Below are 20,299 nucleotides of genomic sequence, written 5' to 3' on the forward strand. Positions count from 1 at the left end.
ATATATATTAACGATCTGGATGTAGGGGTGGAGAATTGGATAAGCAAGTTTGCGGATGACACAAAGATTGGTGGTGTTGTGGACAGTGAGGTAGATTACTGTAGATTAAAAGGTGATTTAGGAAGGCTGGAGGTGTGGGCTGAGAAATGGCTGATGGAATTTAATACAGATAAATGTGAGCTGCTACATTTTGGAAAGGCAAATTTAAATAGGTCATATACATTGAATGGTAGACAGTTGAGGAGTGCAGTGCAACAAAGAGATTTAGGAGTTATGGTAAATAGTACCCTCAAGGCTGATACTCAGGTAGATGGTGTGGTGAAGAAGGCATTTGGAATGTTGGCCTTCATAAATCGGAGTATTGAATTCAAGAGTAGGGAGGTTATGATGAAATTGTACAAGGCATTGGTGAGGCCAAATTTGGAGTACTGTGTACAGTTTTGGACACCAAATTATAGGAAAGATATAAACAAAATAGAGAGAGTGCAGAGAAGGTTCACGAGAATGTTGACAGCATTTCAGGGTCTGAGTTACAGGGAAAGGTTGTGCAGACTGGGGCTTTTTTCTCTGGAACGTAGAAGATTGAGAGGGGACTTGATAGAGGTGTTTAGGATTTTAAAAGGGACAGACAGAGTAAATGTGGATAGGCTTTTTCAATTAAGAAAGGGGGAGATTCAAACTAGAGGGCATGGTTTAAGATTGAAGGGGGAAAATTATAAGGGGAACATGAGGGGAAATTTCTTTACACAGAGGGTGGTGGGGATGTGGAATGAGCTTACGGCAGATGTGGTCGAGGCAGGATCATTGATTACATTTAAGGAAAGACTGGATCGTTACATGGATAGGAGGGGACTGGAGGGGTATGGACCGGGTGCTGGTCAGTGGGATTAGGAGGGTGGGGATTTGCTACGGCATTGACAAGTAGGGCCCAACTGGCCTGTTCTGTGCTGTAAGTGGTTATATGGTTATATGGTTATAAACATCCGCCACGCACTGGAGTGTGTGTAGGGGCTGGGATTACAGCAAACACACCCTCACTGGACAGTGTGATTGGACTGGAATTACAGTAATCACACCCACACTGGACAGTGTGTTGGGGCTGCGATTACAGTAATCAAACCCACACTGGAGAGAGTGAAGGGGCTGGGATTACAATGAACCAACCTCCACTGGAAAGAATGTAGTGGCTAGGATGACAGTAAACACCCGAACACCCACTGCAGTGACTGTAGGTGTCTGGGATTACAGCAAACCACCCACAGCACCCCTCCAACTGGTGAATAAATAGGTGCTGGGATTACAGTAAACATCCCCCTCCCACCGACCCCCAACAATGGAGAGAGTGTAGGGGCTCGGATTACAGAAACACCCCCGCCTAACACTGAAGAGTATATAGTGACTGGGATTACAGCAAACACACCCCCACCCACCCACTGGAGAAAGTGTAGGGGCTGAGATCACAGCAAACACACGCCCAATGTTGAGTGTGTAGGGGCTGGGATGACAGGAAATCTCTTCACCAATGGAGAATGTTTAGGGGCTGGGATTACAATAAACACACCCCTACTGGAGAGTTTGTAGGTGCTTGGATTAGAGCAAGCTCTTCCCCCCACCTCTACAGAGAGAATGCAGGGGCTGAGATTACAGTAAACTCACTCCCACTGGAGAGTTAGTAGTGGCTGGGATTATAGCAAACATCCTCTACCCACCAGAGAGGGTGTAGGGGCTTGGTTTACAGCAAAGACCCACCCACCCCCCCCCAACCAGAGATTGTGTAGTGTCTAGGATTACAGCAAACAACCCCCCACCGGAAAGTGTGTAGGGGCTGGGTTTACAGCAAACACTCACCACCTCCCCCCCCCCCCCCCCCCCAACAACAGAGAATGTGTAAGGGGTGGGATTACAGTAAACACAGTTCAACTGGAGAGTTTGTTAGGGCTGGGATTATAGCAAACACCCCCCCCCCCCACCCCTGAGAGTGTGTAGGTGCTGGGATTACAGTAAACACAGTCCCACTGGAGAGATTGTAGGGGCTGGGATTACAGCAAATCCCCCCCTGGAGAATGTGTAGGGGCATGGATTACGGTAAACATATTCCCACTGGAAAGTTTGTGGAAGCTGCCATTATAGCAAACACTCACCCCCCCACCGAAGAGTGTGTAGGGGCTGGGATTACAGTAAGCACAGTCCCACTGGAGAGTTTGTAGGGGCTGGGATTACAGCAAACACTCCCCCCACCATTGAGTGTGTAATGGCTGGCTTTTCAGTAAACACAATCCCACTGGAGTCTTTGTGGAGGCTGGTATTAAGGCAAACACTCCCCCACCGGAGAGTGTGTAGGGGCTGGGATGACAGTAAACACAATCCCACTGGAGAGTTTGTAGGGGATGGGACTATAGTGAACACCCATCCCACCCATCACTGGAGAGTGTATAGGGGCTGGGATTACAGTAAGCTCACTCCCACTGGAGTGGGTGTAGGGGCTGGGTTTACAGCAAAGACCCCCTACCCACCATTGAGTGTGTTCCTCCCCTGCAAGTTACTCTATAAGACCCCGACCAGGTAGTTCGACGAAAACAATATCCGATACCTATGGCTGGCTGAAAGGGGCTGCAGCCAATAATTGACCAATTGGTGAAAGGCGGTATACTTGAACCCTGCATGTCACTCTTTAATACTCCAATTCTACCTGTCCAAAAACCAGATGGCACATACCGATTAGTACAGGATTTGATTGAGTTAAACAAATTTATTCTCACCCGTTATCCGGTTGTACCTAACCCTTATATGTTGATGGGTAAGATTTACCCCCATAGTAAGTGGTTCATTGTAATTGATCTCAAAGATGCCTTCTGGACCTGCCCTTTGGCAATGGACAGTAGGGCAATGTTTGCATTTGAGTGGGAAAATCTCTTTACAGGACGGAAAAATCAATACCGGTGGACAGTCCTTCCCCAGGGTTTTACGGAATCACCAAATTTATTTGGCCAAGTTTTGGAACAGGTACGAGATGAGGCCCCTCGGAGAGAGGATTGTCAATTATGACAATATGTTGATGATTTATTAATCACGGGGGAAATGTATGATTTGGTTAAACAATACACTGTTGATTTATTGAATTTTCTAGGGAATAAGGGTCTTCGAGTGAGTGAATCGAAGTTGCATTTTGTTCAATCCGAGGTTAAATACTTAGGTCATCTGGTTAGTCAAGGAATTAGGAAAATAAGTCCAGAGAGAATACACGGTATTTTGCAGATCCTGCTTCCAAAGAATGCTCAAGAACTTAGGAAATTCCTTGGTTTGGTGGGATACTGTAGAATTTGGATTGAGAATTATTTTAGCCTGGTCAAATTTCTTTATGATAAGCTTGCGACTCTAGGGGGTGAAACTGTTGTCTGGGCGGAGGGGGAGATTAAAGATTTTGCCATGGTGAAACAGCGTCTTACTAGTGCCCCGGTTTTCGCCTTACCCAACCTAAATAAGCCATTTGACCTATATACCAATGTGAAAGACAGTGTGGCCATGGGAGTATTAACACAAGAGCGGGCAGGCTTTAGACAACCAGTTGCCTTTCTATCAAAGATTTTAGATCCTGTTTGTCGTGGTTGGCCAGAATGTGTGCAAGCAATTGCGGCCACTGCCATTCTAGTAGATGAAGGACGCAAAATTATGTTTGGTGCCCCGATGACAGTTCACACCCCTCATACAGTCCGCACCATTCTCTTACAACGTGCCGGAAGGTGGCTTACCGATTCCAGAATTTTGAAGTATGAACCAATCCTTATGGATAGGGATGATTTGACATTGGTTACAAATAACGTTCAGAATCCAGCTGCCTTCTTGGTTTCTCCAGACTCCGATACAATCCCCAATGATTTAGAGCATGTATGCTGAGAAGTAATAGATTTACAGACTAAAATTAGAGGTGATTTAAGCGATTAACCTTTATGAGAGGATGAAAGATGGTTTATTGATGCATCTTCCCGCTGCATTGATGGTATTCGTTACAGCAGGTATTGTGTAGTGGACAGGAATGAAGGAGTTGTGATTGAGGCCGGTCGTCTTCCCGGTCCTTGGTCGGCCCAATCCTGTGAATTGCATGCCCTCTGTAGAGCTCTCCGGTGTCTAGAACAGGGCTGTCAAACTCAAATTCACGGAGGGCCAAAATTAAAAACTTGGACTAAGTCGAGAGGCCGAACTAAATATTTATTGAAAATTTTCAACAACATCTGCATGTTTTCTCTTCTTTCAACATATGTAATGTTAAACTTTTTCTTATTAAAATAAATGTTTAATAATAGTTTTGGATAAACTCTTTCCAGAAGCATTAACAAATGAGAAATAAAATATTCAATAAATAATATTTCTCTATAGAGGATTTGTCAAATGTTGCTAGTGTGCTGTTGAATAGTAAAATCTGAGGGCTATTGAGAATGTGGGAGAATAACATGATTCCTGAAACAATCAAATGGGTGACTGATTGTGGGCATGAACTCTAGCAGGGTTATTTGCCATGCCCTTTTTCCATTGGTACAGATATCCTTTGATTTACACACTTTTCAAGTTTTATGCCTAATGAGCTTGTATCCAGGTGCAGGACCATTTTTAACCAGGAATATATTTATCACTGTGACATGAAACTATTGGAAGATCATTTTATCCTGAGATTAAAGTTCATAATAAAGTTCAGGCCTGTGTGCAGGAGGGCGGGGTTTGCAGGCGATCGGGTTGGACAATGACAGTGCGGGGGCATCAGCTCTCGCTGCAGGGCGGCATCTCGGTGGATCAGCGGCCCCGTCACCGTGAGTCGCGGATCAGCCTGCGGCAGGGAGGGGGAGTGGGCAACGGTCCTGGCGAGGTCAGGCCCGAGGCCTCCGGTTCCAGGCGCTGGGACGTGGCCTTGGCTTCCCCTGACACCGGCCAGGCCCCAAAACCAGAGTCCACGGTGAGGCCCTGCAACGTAAACAGAGGAGGTGGGGGCGATTAGCAGGCTGACGCCAATGCATTCTGGGATTTGTTGTATTACTGTGTATGCGCTGTACTGGCACGGCGGCCAGTGGGCCACCTCTAATACATTTTTGAAATGATCTTGCGGGCCAAATATAATTATATCGTGGGCCAAATTTGGCCCGCGGGCCAGAGTTTGACATGTGTGGTCTAGAGGGAAAGGTGGGCACAATCTATACCGACTCCAAGTATGCTTTTGAAGCAGTACACACCTTCGGAAAGATTTGGAAAGAGCGGGGAATGATAACCAGGAAAGGACAAAGGTTGATCCATGAGAACTTAATTGTTCAATCCCTAGATGCTCTTATGTTACCTGAGGAGATAACTGTAGTTCATGTACGAGGCCATCAAATTATTGACAGTCCTGAAGCCCATGGTAACAGTTGGGCAGATGAAGCTGCCAAATGGACTGCACTAACAAAAATAATAAAGATGCAGCTCTTACTCCCCATCCCACATGAGATTCAAAAGACTCCCATCTTTTCACAGGAGGAGGAGATTTATATGAAAGATCAGGGAATGCGTCAAACTGCAGATGGGTTATGGTGGATGGCAGAGGGACACCAAGTCCTGAATAAAGCCTTGGCTCGTCAAATTATTGATCAGCTCCACCAGCAGACACACTGGGGAACACAGGCACTTGTTGACGCCTTTGTACGGTCCTTTAATTGTTCTGGAATATACACCTTAGCCAAACAAAGTACTCGGGGATGTCCAATTTGTCAGCAAGTGAATAAGAAAGTAATGTGCCATGTTTTACTGGGGGTCGCGATATAGCTGTACACTCGTTTCAATGAATACAGATTGACTTCACGGAATTGTCCAAGATAGGGGTCTATAAATATCTCCTAGTAATGGTGGATAATTTTACTCGATGGGTTGAGGCTTTCCCGACCCCTAATGATCGTGCTAACACTGTTATTCGGATATTACTAGAGGCTATTATTCCACGTTATGGTATTGTGCAAACTATTGATTCAGATCGAGGTACACATTTTATCTCTCAGGTACTCCAGGGGGTGTGTAAAATCTTGGGAATAGATTGGCAGTTACACACCCCATGGCACACCCCATGGCACCCCCAGAGTTCAGGCCGAGTCGAGTGTATGAATCAGACCCTGAAAAATCAACTCACTCGACTTCATTAGGAAACTGGATTAAATGCTTACCCTTAACTTTAATAAGGATTTGCACAGCTCCTCGTAAGGACCTCGTAAGGTGCTGACATGGATAGGAAATTGGTTAAGAGATAGGAAACAAAGGGTTGGAGTAAATGGGTCTTTTTCAGAATGGCAGGATGTGATGAGTGGAGTGCCTCAGGGATCGGTGTTGGGTCCTCAGTTGTTTGTAATTTATGTTAATGATTTGGATGAGGGGATTATAAATAACATGAGCAAATTTGCAGATGACACTAAACTGGGTGGCGGTGTGGGGTGTGAGGAGGATGTAAGGAAAATGCAGAGGGACTTGGACAGGCTGGAGGAGTGGGCGGCTAAATGGAAGATGAATTTCAATGTGAACAAATGTGAGGTTATTCATTATGGGGGAAGTAATAGGAAAGCTGAGTATTATTTAAATGGAGACAAGCTAGGGAGTGGGGAAGTGCAAATGGATCTGGGTGTACTTGTTCACCGGTCACTGAAGGCAGGTTCAGAAAGCTGTGAAGAAGGCAAATGGAATGTTGGCTTTCATAAAGAGGGGATTGGAGTATAGGAACAGAGACACCCTTCTGCAGTTATACAGGGCCCTGGTGAGACCCCACCTGGAGTATTGCGTCCAGTTCTGGTCTCCAAATTTGAGGAAGGACATACTAGCTATATAGGGTGTGCAGCGCAGATTTACAAGGTTAGTTCTAGGGATGGCAGGGTTGTCATATGCAGCAAGGCTAGAAAAACTGGACTTGTATCCATTGGAGTTTAGAAGGATGAGGGGGGACATGATTGAGGTATACAAAATCATCAGGGGGATAGACAAGGTGAAGTCTGATTACTTGTTCCCAATGATGGGGGAGACGAGGACTAGAGGGCATAGTTTAAGAATACAGGGTAGGCCCTTTAGGACGGAGATGAGAAAGCATTTTTTTTACCCAGAGAAGTGTGAATCTGTGGAATGCTCTGCCACAGAGGGTGGTAGAGGCAGATTCGTTGACTATGTTCAAAAGAGAGTTAGATAAGACTCTTGTGGGTAATGGAGTTAAGGGTTTTGGGGATAAGGCTGGAAAGGGGTACTGATGGTAATGATCAGCCATGATCTAAAATGGTGGTGCTGGCCCGATGGGCCAAATGGCCTACTCCAGCTCCTATTGTCTATTGTCTATTGCTGTCTCACCATATGAGATGATGTTCGGTCTTCCTTACATGGGATTCCACACCAATTCCCCTACCCCTGAGGCTAATGACCTATATCTCTAAATATTTACAGGGACTTTCCACTTCTTTGTATGACTTAAAACAGAAGGGGTTATTAGCTCAAAACCCACCCCTGGACTATCCCATTCATTCCATTAAAGCTGGTGATTGGGTATATGTAAAAACGTGGCAAGACCATAAACTAGAACCTATATGGGACGGCCCTTATTGTGTACTTTTGATTACGAATGAAAGAAAAGGGATGGACTCACATGCAACACATTAAGCGTTCTATTCCACAGACTAAAGATGTTGATAATATCCCCTTCACCTGGCTTGCAGTTTCGCATCCTTCTGGTCTGAAAGTCACACTCCGCCGACAAAAATTGTTGTAATGTTATTTTTATTATTTGTGGTATTGTTTTCCTGCTGGTTCCCAATTTTTGGGAAACCACCCAATTGTACTCAATGTATTAAGTCCTCCTTGAATAGGGGCAGCAGAGGTGATAATTACTTTGAGGAATGGACAAGTTTATCTTTAGAATGCAGACAGGGCACAGGTATAGAGTGTATTCATAGTGGGGTACCTTATTTAGCATGGTTTGATTTAGGATCCCAACATGGACCAGGGAAAAAGACCTGCCCTAGGGGAGTGGATTGGGTTTGCGTCCTGGCCTCTACGGGTATTAAAAAGACAAGTGCCAAAAATATGGCACAAAGAAGATGGTGGGAGAATTATAAGCAAAATATTAGTCAGGGCTATAACTGGAGTAGGGATAAAGGGGGTATATATGCTGTTGGAATATAGGGGTTAATACACCCAACCCCAACCAACCAATTTTCCCTTGCAACCGCTGCAACCGTGTCTGCCTGTCCTGCATCGGACTTGTCAGTGTTGGAATCTAGGGGCTAAAATATCACGGAATAGAGAACTATGTAACAATTTTTATATTTACTTCATGGTTAAGGGAAAAGTATAAGGTAATTAAGTGGCAATCACAGCATGGAGCAAAGTTGGCTGAGTCCAGTAGGGGTAGAATTGTCTGCTCCCAAAATACAAGGGAGAGGAAATGTATGAAACGATTTAGGAAGAATGCTCAAACTGAAGGAGGTGGTGAGTAGCCCAGGAGACACAGGTAAGAAACAAAGGGAATGGAAAGCCAGTCTAGGAAGAAGATTAAGGCATGAGGAGGTGTTAAGGAGAACAGAAGACATTGGCCAGACAGGAACAGAACGATGATTGGAAATAACTGGGGTAGGAATTGATTTCTGGTCAAAACAATAGAATGGTCTGATCTGTAAGATTTAAGATAAGAGGTCTACACCCGAGATAAACTGTAGAATAGGAAATTGCTGGTGATATACTTTATGTAAAAATCTAGCAGAGGAAGCCAACTTTTGTTCTGTATGGTAAATTGTAGCTATATAAACTGAGCAGACTGGACAATAGGGGTCAGTCTTGGGGAATAGCTCACTGTGCAGGTGACCTATGAACTAACGACTGACCCAGAGCTCTGTTAAGTTTTATTCTTGTGCTGTGTAATAAACTGATTGTTGAACCGAATACCTTCTCCTATCACTTCATTCAACGAACACGCTGGACTCAGACAACACATAGACTAAATTAAGGGTAAGGTAAAGCCAGAGTCCGACATCAGCCACAAACGAGCCTGCAGCTGACGTGGACATTACCCCTCCATAAATCTTCATCCGTGAAGCCAAGCCAAAGAAAGAACTATTCATTTTGTATACATGAATCCAGTACTATGTAACAATTTAATATTTACCTCATGGTGAAGGGAAAGAGTAATGTAAGGGGCAGTCACAGTATGTAGCAAAGTTGGCTGATTACAGTAGGTTTAGAATTGTCTGCTCCCCAAATACAAAAGAGAGAATATGTATGAAACAATTTAGTAGGAATTTTAAGGCAAAAGGAGGTGTTGATTAGCACAGGAGACGATGGCCAGACAAGAACAAAAAGAATCCTGACAGAGTCTGTCTGAAACAAAGAGAATGGAAACTAACTCAGTAAGAAGGCTAAGACAGAAGGAGGTGTTGAGTAGAACAGAAGAATATGGCCAGATGAGAACAAAGAAATAATTAGAAATATCTGGGGTATGAATTGATTTCTGATCAAAACAACAGGATATTCTGGCCTTGAGGATTAAGATGGGAGCTCTGCACCCCAGATATCTGCAGAGCAGGAAATTACTTGTGATAAATCTTATGCAAAAAATCTAGCAAAGAAAGCCAACTTTTGTTCTGTATGATAAGGTTGAGCTATATAAACTGTAGAGACTGGACAGTAGAGGTCAGTCTTGGGGAATAGCTCACTGTGCAGGTGACCTATGAACTAATGACTGAACCAGAGCTCTGTTAAGCTTTATTCTTGTGCTGTGTAATAAACTGATTGTTGAACTGAATATCTTCTCCTATCACTTCATTTAACGAACACGCTGGACTCAAGACGACACATAGACTAAATTAAGGGTAGGGTAAAGCCAGAGTCCGACAATGCTAATGCTCGTAGACAAGCTGCTACTCACTGGTTAGGTGACAATAATTGGGTAGATTTATGTCAACGAACAGCTGACTTGCTGGGGTTGAAGAATTGTTGGATTTGCAGAGGGCCAACTAAAGATGGTACCTGGCCCTGGCAAGGTGAGCCTTTGGATATATGGGAACTTCTACGCTTTAATGCTACAACGAATAAAATTGAACACCCCCCCCCCCCCCAAACTTGACATCTTGTAAATCATCCATTGGGTCACGAATGCATTCAGAAGGCTAAAGGCTGTCACTATAAGGGGGATTCCAGTTGTAAACGGCTTAAGCTGTTCAAGTATACTACAGCTGTTTGGCATCCCGCAACCCCTACCTGGTATTTCTCTATGGAAAAAGATTCAGATTGTGTGCTTTATGAGAGTATCAATGACACCAGTTGCATATGGAACTGTTCAGGTGAAAATCCTTACTGGGGCATCCCCTCGCTTCGGCAGATCTGGAACCAGACTATCCCACATCAGAGGGTTCATATTGGATTTGTGGGAATATGGCTTATACCTTTTTAGAACCTGATTGGAGCGGCACTTGTTGTATTGGAATCATTCAACCTCAATTTGTCTTACTGCCTTTGCATGCCAACCACCACCTTTCCACCAAGCTATATATGTGCCTAATCCCACAATCTCCTCAGGATACTCGTCCAAAGAGAGAACTTAAAATTGGAAATTGGGGTGAAGACTGGCCCCTTGAACGTATTATTTCATATTATGGCCCTGCTACTTGGGCTCAGGATGGATCATGGGGATATCGAACCCCCATTTATATACTAAATCGTTTGATCAGACTCCAGGCAGTTTTGGAAATTATCACCAATCAGACAGCGACGGCCTTAGATTTATTGGCTGAAGAGCAGCGACAGATACGCGCTACAGCTTTTCAAAATCGCCTGGCCCTTGATTACTTGTTGGCTGTTGAGGGCGGCATCTGTGGAAAATTGAACCTTACCAATTGTTGCTTGAAGATTGATGACAATGGCCAGGTGGTAAAAAATATTTCTTCAGAAATTCGAAAACTTTCCCATGACCCGTCCAGACTTGGCATCCTTGATCCAGTATATGGTGGACTAAAAGTTTTACTGGCGACTGGAGCTGGATACATACGGCCCTTATAGCAGCTGGGCTTTTTATTCTAGTCCTTATAATAATTCCCTGCTTAATGCCTTGTATGCATTGTTTAATTCAATGGGCCCTTCGCCCGGTCACTGCAACCCAAATGATGTATGCTTCCCAAACTTCGTTTGATGATGCTGAGGCCACAGTTCGTTTACTCACTCACTGGGAAAAAGACCTAGCTTAAAAGATAACTGCCCGAATGAGGGTTTACTAAGCGTAGCTAAAGAAAAAGGGTGGATTGTAAGGGATAATGGAATATGGGGAGTCAAGCAAGTGCTAATTGGGAATGAATAATGATGGGTTAAATAAGGGTGAAGTAAGAATGGAATGTGAGGAAGGGTTAAGCAAATATAATAGAATCTTCGGCTTGGCTTCGCGGACGAAGATTTATGGAGGGGGGTAAATGTCCACGTCAGCTGCAGGCTCGTTTGTGGCTGACAAGTCCGATGCGGGACAGGCAGATACGGTTGCAGCGGTTGCAGGGGAAAATTGGTTGGTTGGGGTTGGGTGTTGGGTTTTTCCTCCTTTGCCTTTTGTCAGTGAGGTGGGCTCTGCGGTCTTCTTCAAAGGAGGTTGCTGCCCGCCGAACTGTCAGGCACCAAGATGCACGGTTTGAGGCAATATCAGCCCACTGGCGGTGGTCAATGTGGCAGGCACCAAGAAATTTCTTTAGGCAGTCCTTGTACCTTTTCTTTGGTGCACCTCTGTCACGGTGGCCAGTGGAGAGCTCGCCATATAACGCGATCTTGGGAAGGCAATGGTCCTCCATTCTAGTAGATAGATTTAGCAAGTCCTGGGGGTCGAGATTAATGAATAAGAACAAAGACATGACACTTCCCGGTAAACAATTACAGGAAGGCACATAAACTGCATGTAGGCAGAATTCTTTGGCTTGGCTTCGCAGACGAAGATTTATGGAGGGGGTAAAGGTCCACGTCAGCTGCAGGCTCAATTGTGGCTGACAAGTCCGATGCGGGACAGGCAGACACGGTTGCAGCGGAAAATGCTAAACCAATCCAGGAGGCAGAAGAATGTTAAGGGGGAGGTACCACTGTACTGAAATGGAATGTATAAAAAGTTGGGTAAGCCCCAGTATGTGTGTGTATTCCCAGGGTAAGGGGAAGCACCCAACTTTGCATTGTTGTAAAATAAATGTTCTTTGTTCTCAATTTTTGTCTCGAGTGAAATCTGTGCAGGCACCTCTGCTTCTCACACATTAAGGGCTGGGATTAGAGCAAACAACCGCCCCCAGTGGAGAGTGGAGAGTGGCTGGGTTTACAGTAAACACACACCCAATGGAGAGTGTGTAGGCCTGCGATTACAGCAAACACCACCACTCCCCTCCCGCACTGGAGAGGATGTAGGGGCTGAGATTACAGAAAACACATCCCACCCCACTGGAGAGTGTGTTGGGGCTGGAATTAGAGCGAACACCCGCCACGCAATGGAGAATGAGTTGGGATTGTGATTACAGCAAAAACAACCCACAATGGAGAGTGTGTAAGGGCTGGGATTACAGCAAACAATCCCACCTAATGGAAAGAGTGCATGGACCGGGATTAAAGCAAACAGACCCCGACATTGGAGAGAGTTTGGGGTTAGGGTTTACAGCAAGCACCTCCAACCCACCGGAGAGTGTTTAGGGGCTGGGATTACAGTAAACACACCCCTACTGGAGAATGTGTAGGGGCTGGGATTACAGCAAACACTTACGCCCATTAGAGTGTGCAGAGGATAGGAATACAGTCAACACTCCCCGACATTGGAGAGTATTTGTGCGTAGAGTGTAGAGGATTTGATTATACACTGGAGGTGTGTTTGGGTGGGATTACAGTAATAACACCCACACTGGATAGTGTGTTGGGGCTGGGATTACAGTAATTACACACACACTGGAGAGAGTGTAGGGGCTAGGTTTATATTAAACAAACCCCACTGGAATGTGAGTAGGGGCTGGAATTACAGTAAACACATCCCACCCCACTGGAGTGTGTGTTGGTGCTGGGATTACAGTAATTACAGCCCCACTGGAGAGAGTGTGTAGGGCCTGGGATTAGAGTAAACAAATCCCACTCCACTGGAGAGTGTGTAGGAGCTGGGATTACAGCAAACAAACCCCCACTTGAATGTGAGTAGGGGCTGGAATTACAGTAAACACATCCCACCCCACTGGAGAGTGTGTTGGGGCTGCAATTAGAGCAAACACCTGCCACGCACTGGAGAGTGTGTTGGGGTTGTGATTACAGAACCCCCCCCCCACTGGAGAGTATTCAGTGGATGGGATTACATCAAACACACCCTGACATTGGAGAGAGTCAGCAAACACCAAGGCACCTGCCCCACACCCACTGGAGAGAGTGTAGGGGCTGGTATTACAGTAAACACACCCCCACTGAAGAGTTTTTACAGGTGGGATTACAGCCAACACGCCCTGACATTGGTAAGAGTTTGGGGGCAGGGATTACAGCAAACACTAATGCACCCGCACAACACCCACTGGAGAGAGTGTAGGGGCAGATATTACAGCAAACAGCACCCCTGGCTACTTGAGAGTGTGTAGGGGCTGGTATTATAGTAAACACACCCCCACTGAAGAGTTTTTACAGGTGGGATTACAGCCAACACACCTTGACATTGGTGAGAGTTTGGGGGCAGGGATTACAGCAAACACTAACGCACCCGCACAACACCCACTGGAGAGAGTGTAGGGGCAGATATTACAGCAAACAGCACCCCTGGCTACTTGAGAGTGTGTTTGGGCTGGGATTACAATAAACATACCCCAACAAGAGAGTTTGTAGGGGCTGGGATTACAGGAAACATCCCCTCCACCAAGAGAGAATGTTTAGGGACTGGGATTACAGTAAACACATCCCCAGTGGAGAGAGTGTAGGAACTGTGATTACTGCAGACAGCCCAGCCACCACCCACCCCCCCACCACGCACTGGAGAGCCTGGAGAGGCTGGGATTACAGCAAACACTCCCACCCAGTGGAGAATGTGCATAGGCTGGGATTACAGCCAACACACCCTGACATTGGAGAGAGTTTGGGAGCAGACATTACAGCAAACACCAACGCACCTGCCCCACACCCACTGGAGAGAGTTTAGGGGCTGGTATTAGAGCAGACAGACCCCTGGCTACTTGAGAGTGTGTAGGGGCTGGGATTATAGTAAACACCCACACCCCCCACTGAAGAGTGTTTACGGGTGGTATTACAGTAAACACACCCCTAGAGGAGAGAGTGTAGGAACTGTGATTACTGCAGACAGCCCAGCCACCCATCCCCCACCCACTGGAGAGACTGTAGGGGCTGGGATTACAGCAAACACACCTGTCCACTGGAAAGTGTGCATAGGCTGGGATTACAGACAACACATCTTGACATTGGAGAGGGTTTGGGGGCAGCGATTACAGCAAACACCAAAGCTCCCGCACAACAACTACTGGAGAGAGTGTAAGGGCAGATATTACAGCAAACAACACCCCTGGCTACTTGAGAGTGTGTAGGGGCTCGGATTATAGTAAACACACCCCCACTGAAGAATTTTTACAGGTGGGATTACAGCCAACACACCCTGACAATGGTGAGAGTTTGGGGGCGGGGATTACAGCAAACAATAATGCACCAGCACAACACCCACTGGAGAGAGTGTAGGGGCAGATATTACAGCAAACAGCACCTCTGGCTACTTGAGAGTGTGTAGGGGCTGGTATTATAGTAAACACACCCCCACTGAAGAGTTTTTACAGGTGGGATTACAGCCAACACACCTTGACATTGGTGAGAGTTTGGGGGCAGGGATTACAGCAAACATTAACGCACCCGCACAACACCCACTGGAGAGAGTGTAGGGGCAGTAAGGGCAGATATTACAGCAAACAGCACCCCTGGCTACTTGAGTAGGGGCTCGGATTATAGTAAACACACCCCCACTGGAGAATGTACATGGGCCGGGATTACAGCAAACACACCACGACATTGGTGAGAGTTTGGGGGCAGGGATTACAACAAACACCTCCCCCTTACTGGAGAATTTGTAGGGGCAAGCAAAGTTTACATTAAAAACACCCACACTTGAATATGAGTAGGCACTGGGATTAAAGCAAACACACCCTGATATTGAGAGAGTATGGGGGCAGGTATTACAGCAAATGCATCCCACCCCCACATCCCCCATTGGGGAGAATGTAGTGTCTGCGATTAGAGTAAACACACCTCTACTACAGAGTGTGTTGGGGCTGGAATTACAGTAATCACACCCTCACTGGAGAGTGTGTAGGGGCTACGAATACAGTTAACACATCCCGACTGGAGAGTGTGTAGGGTCTGGTATTACAGTAAACCCATTCCATCCCATTGGAGAGTGTGTGGGGTCTGGAATTACAGAAAACATCCGCCACGCACTGTTGAGTGTGTAAGTAAGGGCTGGGATTACAGGCCCCACCCCCCCCTCCCCAAAATGGAGAGAATGTTGGGTTTGCAATTACAGAAAACACACCTCCACTGGAGAGTGTGTATGGACTGGAATTACAGTAATCCCATTCCCCCTCAATGGAGAGTGTGTTGGGGCTAGGATTACAATAATTACACTGCTACTGGAGAGTGTGTAGGGATTTGAATTACAGCAAACAACCCACCAACCCGCACTGGAGAGAGTGTAGGGGCTGGGATTACAGAAAACAACGACCACCCCCACTGGAGAGAGTGTAGTGGCTGATATTACAGCAACAACTAACCCCAGCCACTTAAGAGTGTGTAGGGGCTGGGATTACAGGAAACTCACCCCCAGTGGAGAGAGTGTAGGGACTGGGATTACAGCAGACAGCCCAGCCACCCCCCCCCCCCCCCCCCACCCACTGGAGAGCCTGTAGTGGCTGGAATTACAGCAAACACTCACGCCCACTAGAGTGTGCATAGGATGGGATTACAGCCAACACTCCCCGACAGTGGAGAGTGTTTGTGGGTAGGGATTAGAGCAAACACTACATCCCCACTGGAAAGAGTGTAGGGGCTGGGATTACAGAAAACAATCACGCCCACTAGAGTGTGAATAGGATGGGAATACAGCCGACACTCCCCGACATTGGAGAGGGTTTGTGGGTAGGGATTACAGCAAACACCACACCCGCACTGGAGAGAATGGATGGGTTTTGATTATAGTGAACACACCTCCTCTGGGTAGAGTGTTTGGGGTGAGATTACAGTAATGACACCCCCACTGGATACTCTTTTGGGGCTGGGATTACAGTAATCACACCCACACTGGAGAGAATGTAGGGGCTGGGATTATATTAAACAATCCCCCACTGGAATGTGAGTAGGGGCTGGAATTACAGCAAACACTTCCCACCCCACTGGAAAGTGTGTTGGGGCTGGAGTTAGAGCAAACACCCGCCACACACTGGAGAATGTGTAGGGATTTGTATAAAAGTAAACTTCCCCACCCCCCAACTGGAGTGTGTGTAGGGGCTGGGATTACAGTAAACATACCCCTACAGGAAAGTGTGTAGAGGCTGGGATTACAGCAAACACTCCTGCCAACTGGAGAGTGTTTGGGGGCATGGATTACAGTAAACACCACCCCCCAATTGTTAAGAATGAAGGAGCTGTGATTACAGTGAACACACCTCCACTGGATAGTGTGTAGGGATTGGGATTAAAATAATCTTCCCCCCACAACTGGAGAGTGTGTAGTGCCTGGGATGACAGGAAGCACACACCGCTCCCCCCCCCGCCCCCACGGAAGAATGTGTAGGGGCTAGAATGACAGTGAACATAGCCCCACTTGTGAGTGAGCAGGGGTTGGAATTACAGCAAACACACACCCACAATGGAGAGACTGTAGGGGCTGGGATTACAGCAATGACACCCATATGTTGGAGAAGGTAGGGGCTGGGATTGCAGTAAACATACCCCCACTGGAGAGTGTGTAGGGACTGGGAATACGGCAAACACTCCCGCCAAATGGAGAGTGTGCAGGGGCTGGGATTACTGTAAACACCATCCCACCATCACTGGAGAGAATGTAAGGGCTGTTCTTGTAGCAAATACTCTCACCCACTGGAAAGTGTGTATGGGCTGGGATTAAAACAAACACTCCCCACACTAGAAAGTGTGTAGGGTCTGAGATACAGGAAGCACATCCCACACACCCACAGAAGAATGTGTAGGGTTGGAATTACAGTGAACATAGCCCCACTGGAGAGTGTGTAGGGATTAGGATAAAAGTAAATCCCCCCCCCCACACACAACTGGAGTGTGTATAGCGGCTGGGATTACAGCAAACACCGCCTACTGGAGAGTGTGCATGGGCCGGTATTACAGCAAACACACATCAACATTAGAGAGATGTTTGTTTGGGGGCAGGGATAACAGCAAGCACCTCCCACCCCCTAAACTGAAGATTGTGCAGGGGCTGGGTTTAAAGTAAATACACCCCCACTTGATTGTGTGTAGGTGTTGAGATTACAGCAAACAATCCCCCCCCAACAATGGAGAATGAGTAGTGGTTTGGATTAGAGTAAACATTCCCCCCCCCCCCCAACTGGAGAGTGTGTAGTGTCTGGGATGACAGAATGCACACACCACCCCCACCTACTGAAGAATGTGTAGGGGCTGGAATGACAGTGAACATAGCCCCACTTGTGAGTGAGCAGGGGTTGGGATTACAGCAAACACAGACCCACAATGGAGAGAGTGTAGGGTCTGTGATTACAGCAAATATTCCCCCCTCCCCCCAACCCGCACTGGAGTGTGTGTAGGGGCTGGGATTACTGTAAACACAACGGCACAATGGAGAGTGTGTAGGGGCTGGGATTATTGCAAACCCTCCCACCCCAGAATGTGTAGGGGCTGGGATTAAATTCAACTCGCCCCCCCACCCGCACCCCAACTGGAGAGTGTGTATTGGCTGGGATGACAGGAAGCACACACCGCCACCCGACTGAAGAATGTGTAGGGGCTGGAATGACAGTGAACATAGCCTCACTGGTGAATGTGCAGGTGTTGGGATTACAGAAAACACACACAAACAATGGAGAGTGTGTAGGGCCTGGGATTACAGCAATGATACCCGCACATTGGAAAGAGTGTAGGAGCTGAGATTACAGCAAACATCCCCACCTGCCCGCACTGGGGAGTGTGTAGGGGCTCACATTGCAGCAAATACACCCAACCCCCCCACAAATGGAGAGAGTGCTGTGGCTGGGATTAAAGATAACATCCCCCCCAACACGCACTGGAGTGCATGTAGGGGCTGGGATTACAGCAAACACCCCACACACCACTGGAGAGTCTATAGGGGCTGGAATTACAGTAAACCCATCCTACCCCACTGGAGAGTGTGTAGGGGCTGGATTACAGCAATGACACCTGATAATTGGAGAGAGTGTAGGGGGTGGGATTACAGCAAACAAACCCCAATATTAGAGAGATTGTAGTGGCTGGGTTTGCAGTAAACAACCCCCTGCTCCCCACTGGATTGTGTGTAGGGGCTGAGATTACAGCTAACATCCCACCCACCCCGCGCTCGAGAGTGTGTACGTGCTGGAATTAAATTCAACTCCCCCCCCCCCCCCCCCCACAACTGGAGAAGGTGTAGGGTCTGGGATTACAGCAAATATACCACCACTGGAGAGTGTGTAGGGGCTGGGATTACAGTAAACACCCCGCCCCACTGGATTGAGTATAGGGGCTGGGATTACAGCAAACACTCCAGCCAACTGGAGAGTGTGCATAGGCTAGGATTACAACAAACACCCCCCTCGTCCACTGGAGAGTGTGTAGGGTCTGAGATTACAGGAAGCACATGCCTCGCACCCGCAGCAGAATGTGTAGGGGCTCGAATTACAGTGAACATCGCCCCAGTGGAGAGCATGCAGGTGTTGGGATCACAGCAAACACACACCCACAATGGAGAGTCTGTTGGGGCTGGGTTTACAGCAATGACACCCACTCACTGGAGAATGTGTAGGGGCTGGGATTACAGTAAACACCCTCCCCCCATCACTGGAGAGAATGCAAGGGCTGTTCTTATAGCAAATACCCCGCCCACTGGAGAGTATGCATGGGCTGGGATTAAAGCAAACACTCCCCACACTGGAGAGTGTGTAGTTCCTGAGATTACAGGAAGCACATGCCATGCACTCACGGAAGAATGTGTAGGGGCTGGAATTACAGTGAACATAGCCTCAGTGGAGAGCGTGCAGATATTGGGATTACAGTCAACACCCCGCCCCACTGGAGAGAGTGTAGGGACTGGGATTACAGCAAACACACCCCACCCTAGTTGAGAGGGTGTAGGGACTGGGATTACAGTAGACACACCCCAGTGGAGAGTGTGTAGGGGCTGGGATTACAGCAAACATTCCCACCAACTGGAGAGTGTGCATGGGCTTGAATTACAGCAATGACACCCGCTCATTGTAGGGAGTGTAGGGGCTGGGATTACTTTACAGCAAACACACCCCAATATTAGAGAGATTTTAGGGGCTGGGTTTACAGTAAACAAACCACTGCCCCCTATTGGAGAGTGTGTAGGGGCTGGGATTAAAGTAAACCACACCACCACTCCCACCCCCCCCCCCCCCCCCCCCCCCCACTGGAGTGTGTGTAGTTTGGTGATTGTGCAGGGGTTGGGATTACAGCAAACACACACCCACAATGGAGAGAGTGCTGAGGCTGGGATTACAGCAAACACCCACCCACCCCCACACCATTGGTAAGAATGTAGGAGATGCGATTACAGTGAACACACCTCCACTTGATAGAGTTTTGGGGCTGGGATTACAGTAATCACACCCCCAGTGGAATGTGTTTTCAGGATGGTATTACAGTAAACACATCCCACCCAACTGGAGAGTGTGTAGTGTCTGGGATGACAGGAAGCACACACTGACCGACCATTGAAGAATGTGTAGGGGCTGGAATGACAGTGAACATAGCCCTATTGGTGAGTGTGCAGAGGTTGGGATTACAGCAAACACACACCCACAATGAAGAGAATGCTGAGGCTGGGATTACAGCTAACATCCCCCACAACCGCACTGGTAAGTATGTAGGAGCTGCGATTACAGTGAACACACCTCCACTGGATAGTGTTTTGGGGCTGGGATTGCAGTAATCACACCCCCAGTGGAATGTGTGTTCAGGCTGGTATTACATTAAACACATCCCACCCAACTGGAGAGTGTGTTGGGGCTGGAATTACAGCAAACAGCCGCCATGCACTGGAGAGTGTTGTTGGGGTTGTGACTACAGCAAA

At 47.2% G+C, this 20,299-nt stretch overlaps 1 protein-coding gene across 1 annotated transcript in view; it reads right to left on the bottom strand.

The window, feature by feature from the left end:
* Positions 1 to 3,755: 3,755 nt before the first annotated feature.
* Positions 3,756 to 20,299, bottom strand: part of LOC138761549 (uncharacterized) — a 29,760-nt gene continuing 13,216 nt past the window's right edge. Inside the window, exon 2 of the mRNA XM_069933865.1 lies at positions 3,756 to 3,890. The gene's annotated coding sequence lies outside the window, so the exon portion shown is untranslated. The remainder of the gene's footprint in view (positions 3,891 to 20,299) is intronic.

This window comes from Narcine bancroftii, chromosome 4 (assembly GCF_036971445.1).
Source record: "Narcine bancroftii isolate sNarBan1 chromosome 4, sNarBan1.hap1, whole genome shotgun sequence".
In the NCBI taxonomy this organism is placed as follows: domain Eukaryota; kingdom Metazoa; phylum Chordata; class Chondrichthyes; order Torpediniformes; family Narcinidae; genus Narcine; species Narcine bancroftii.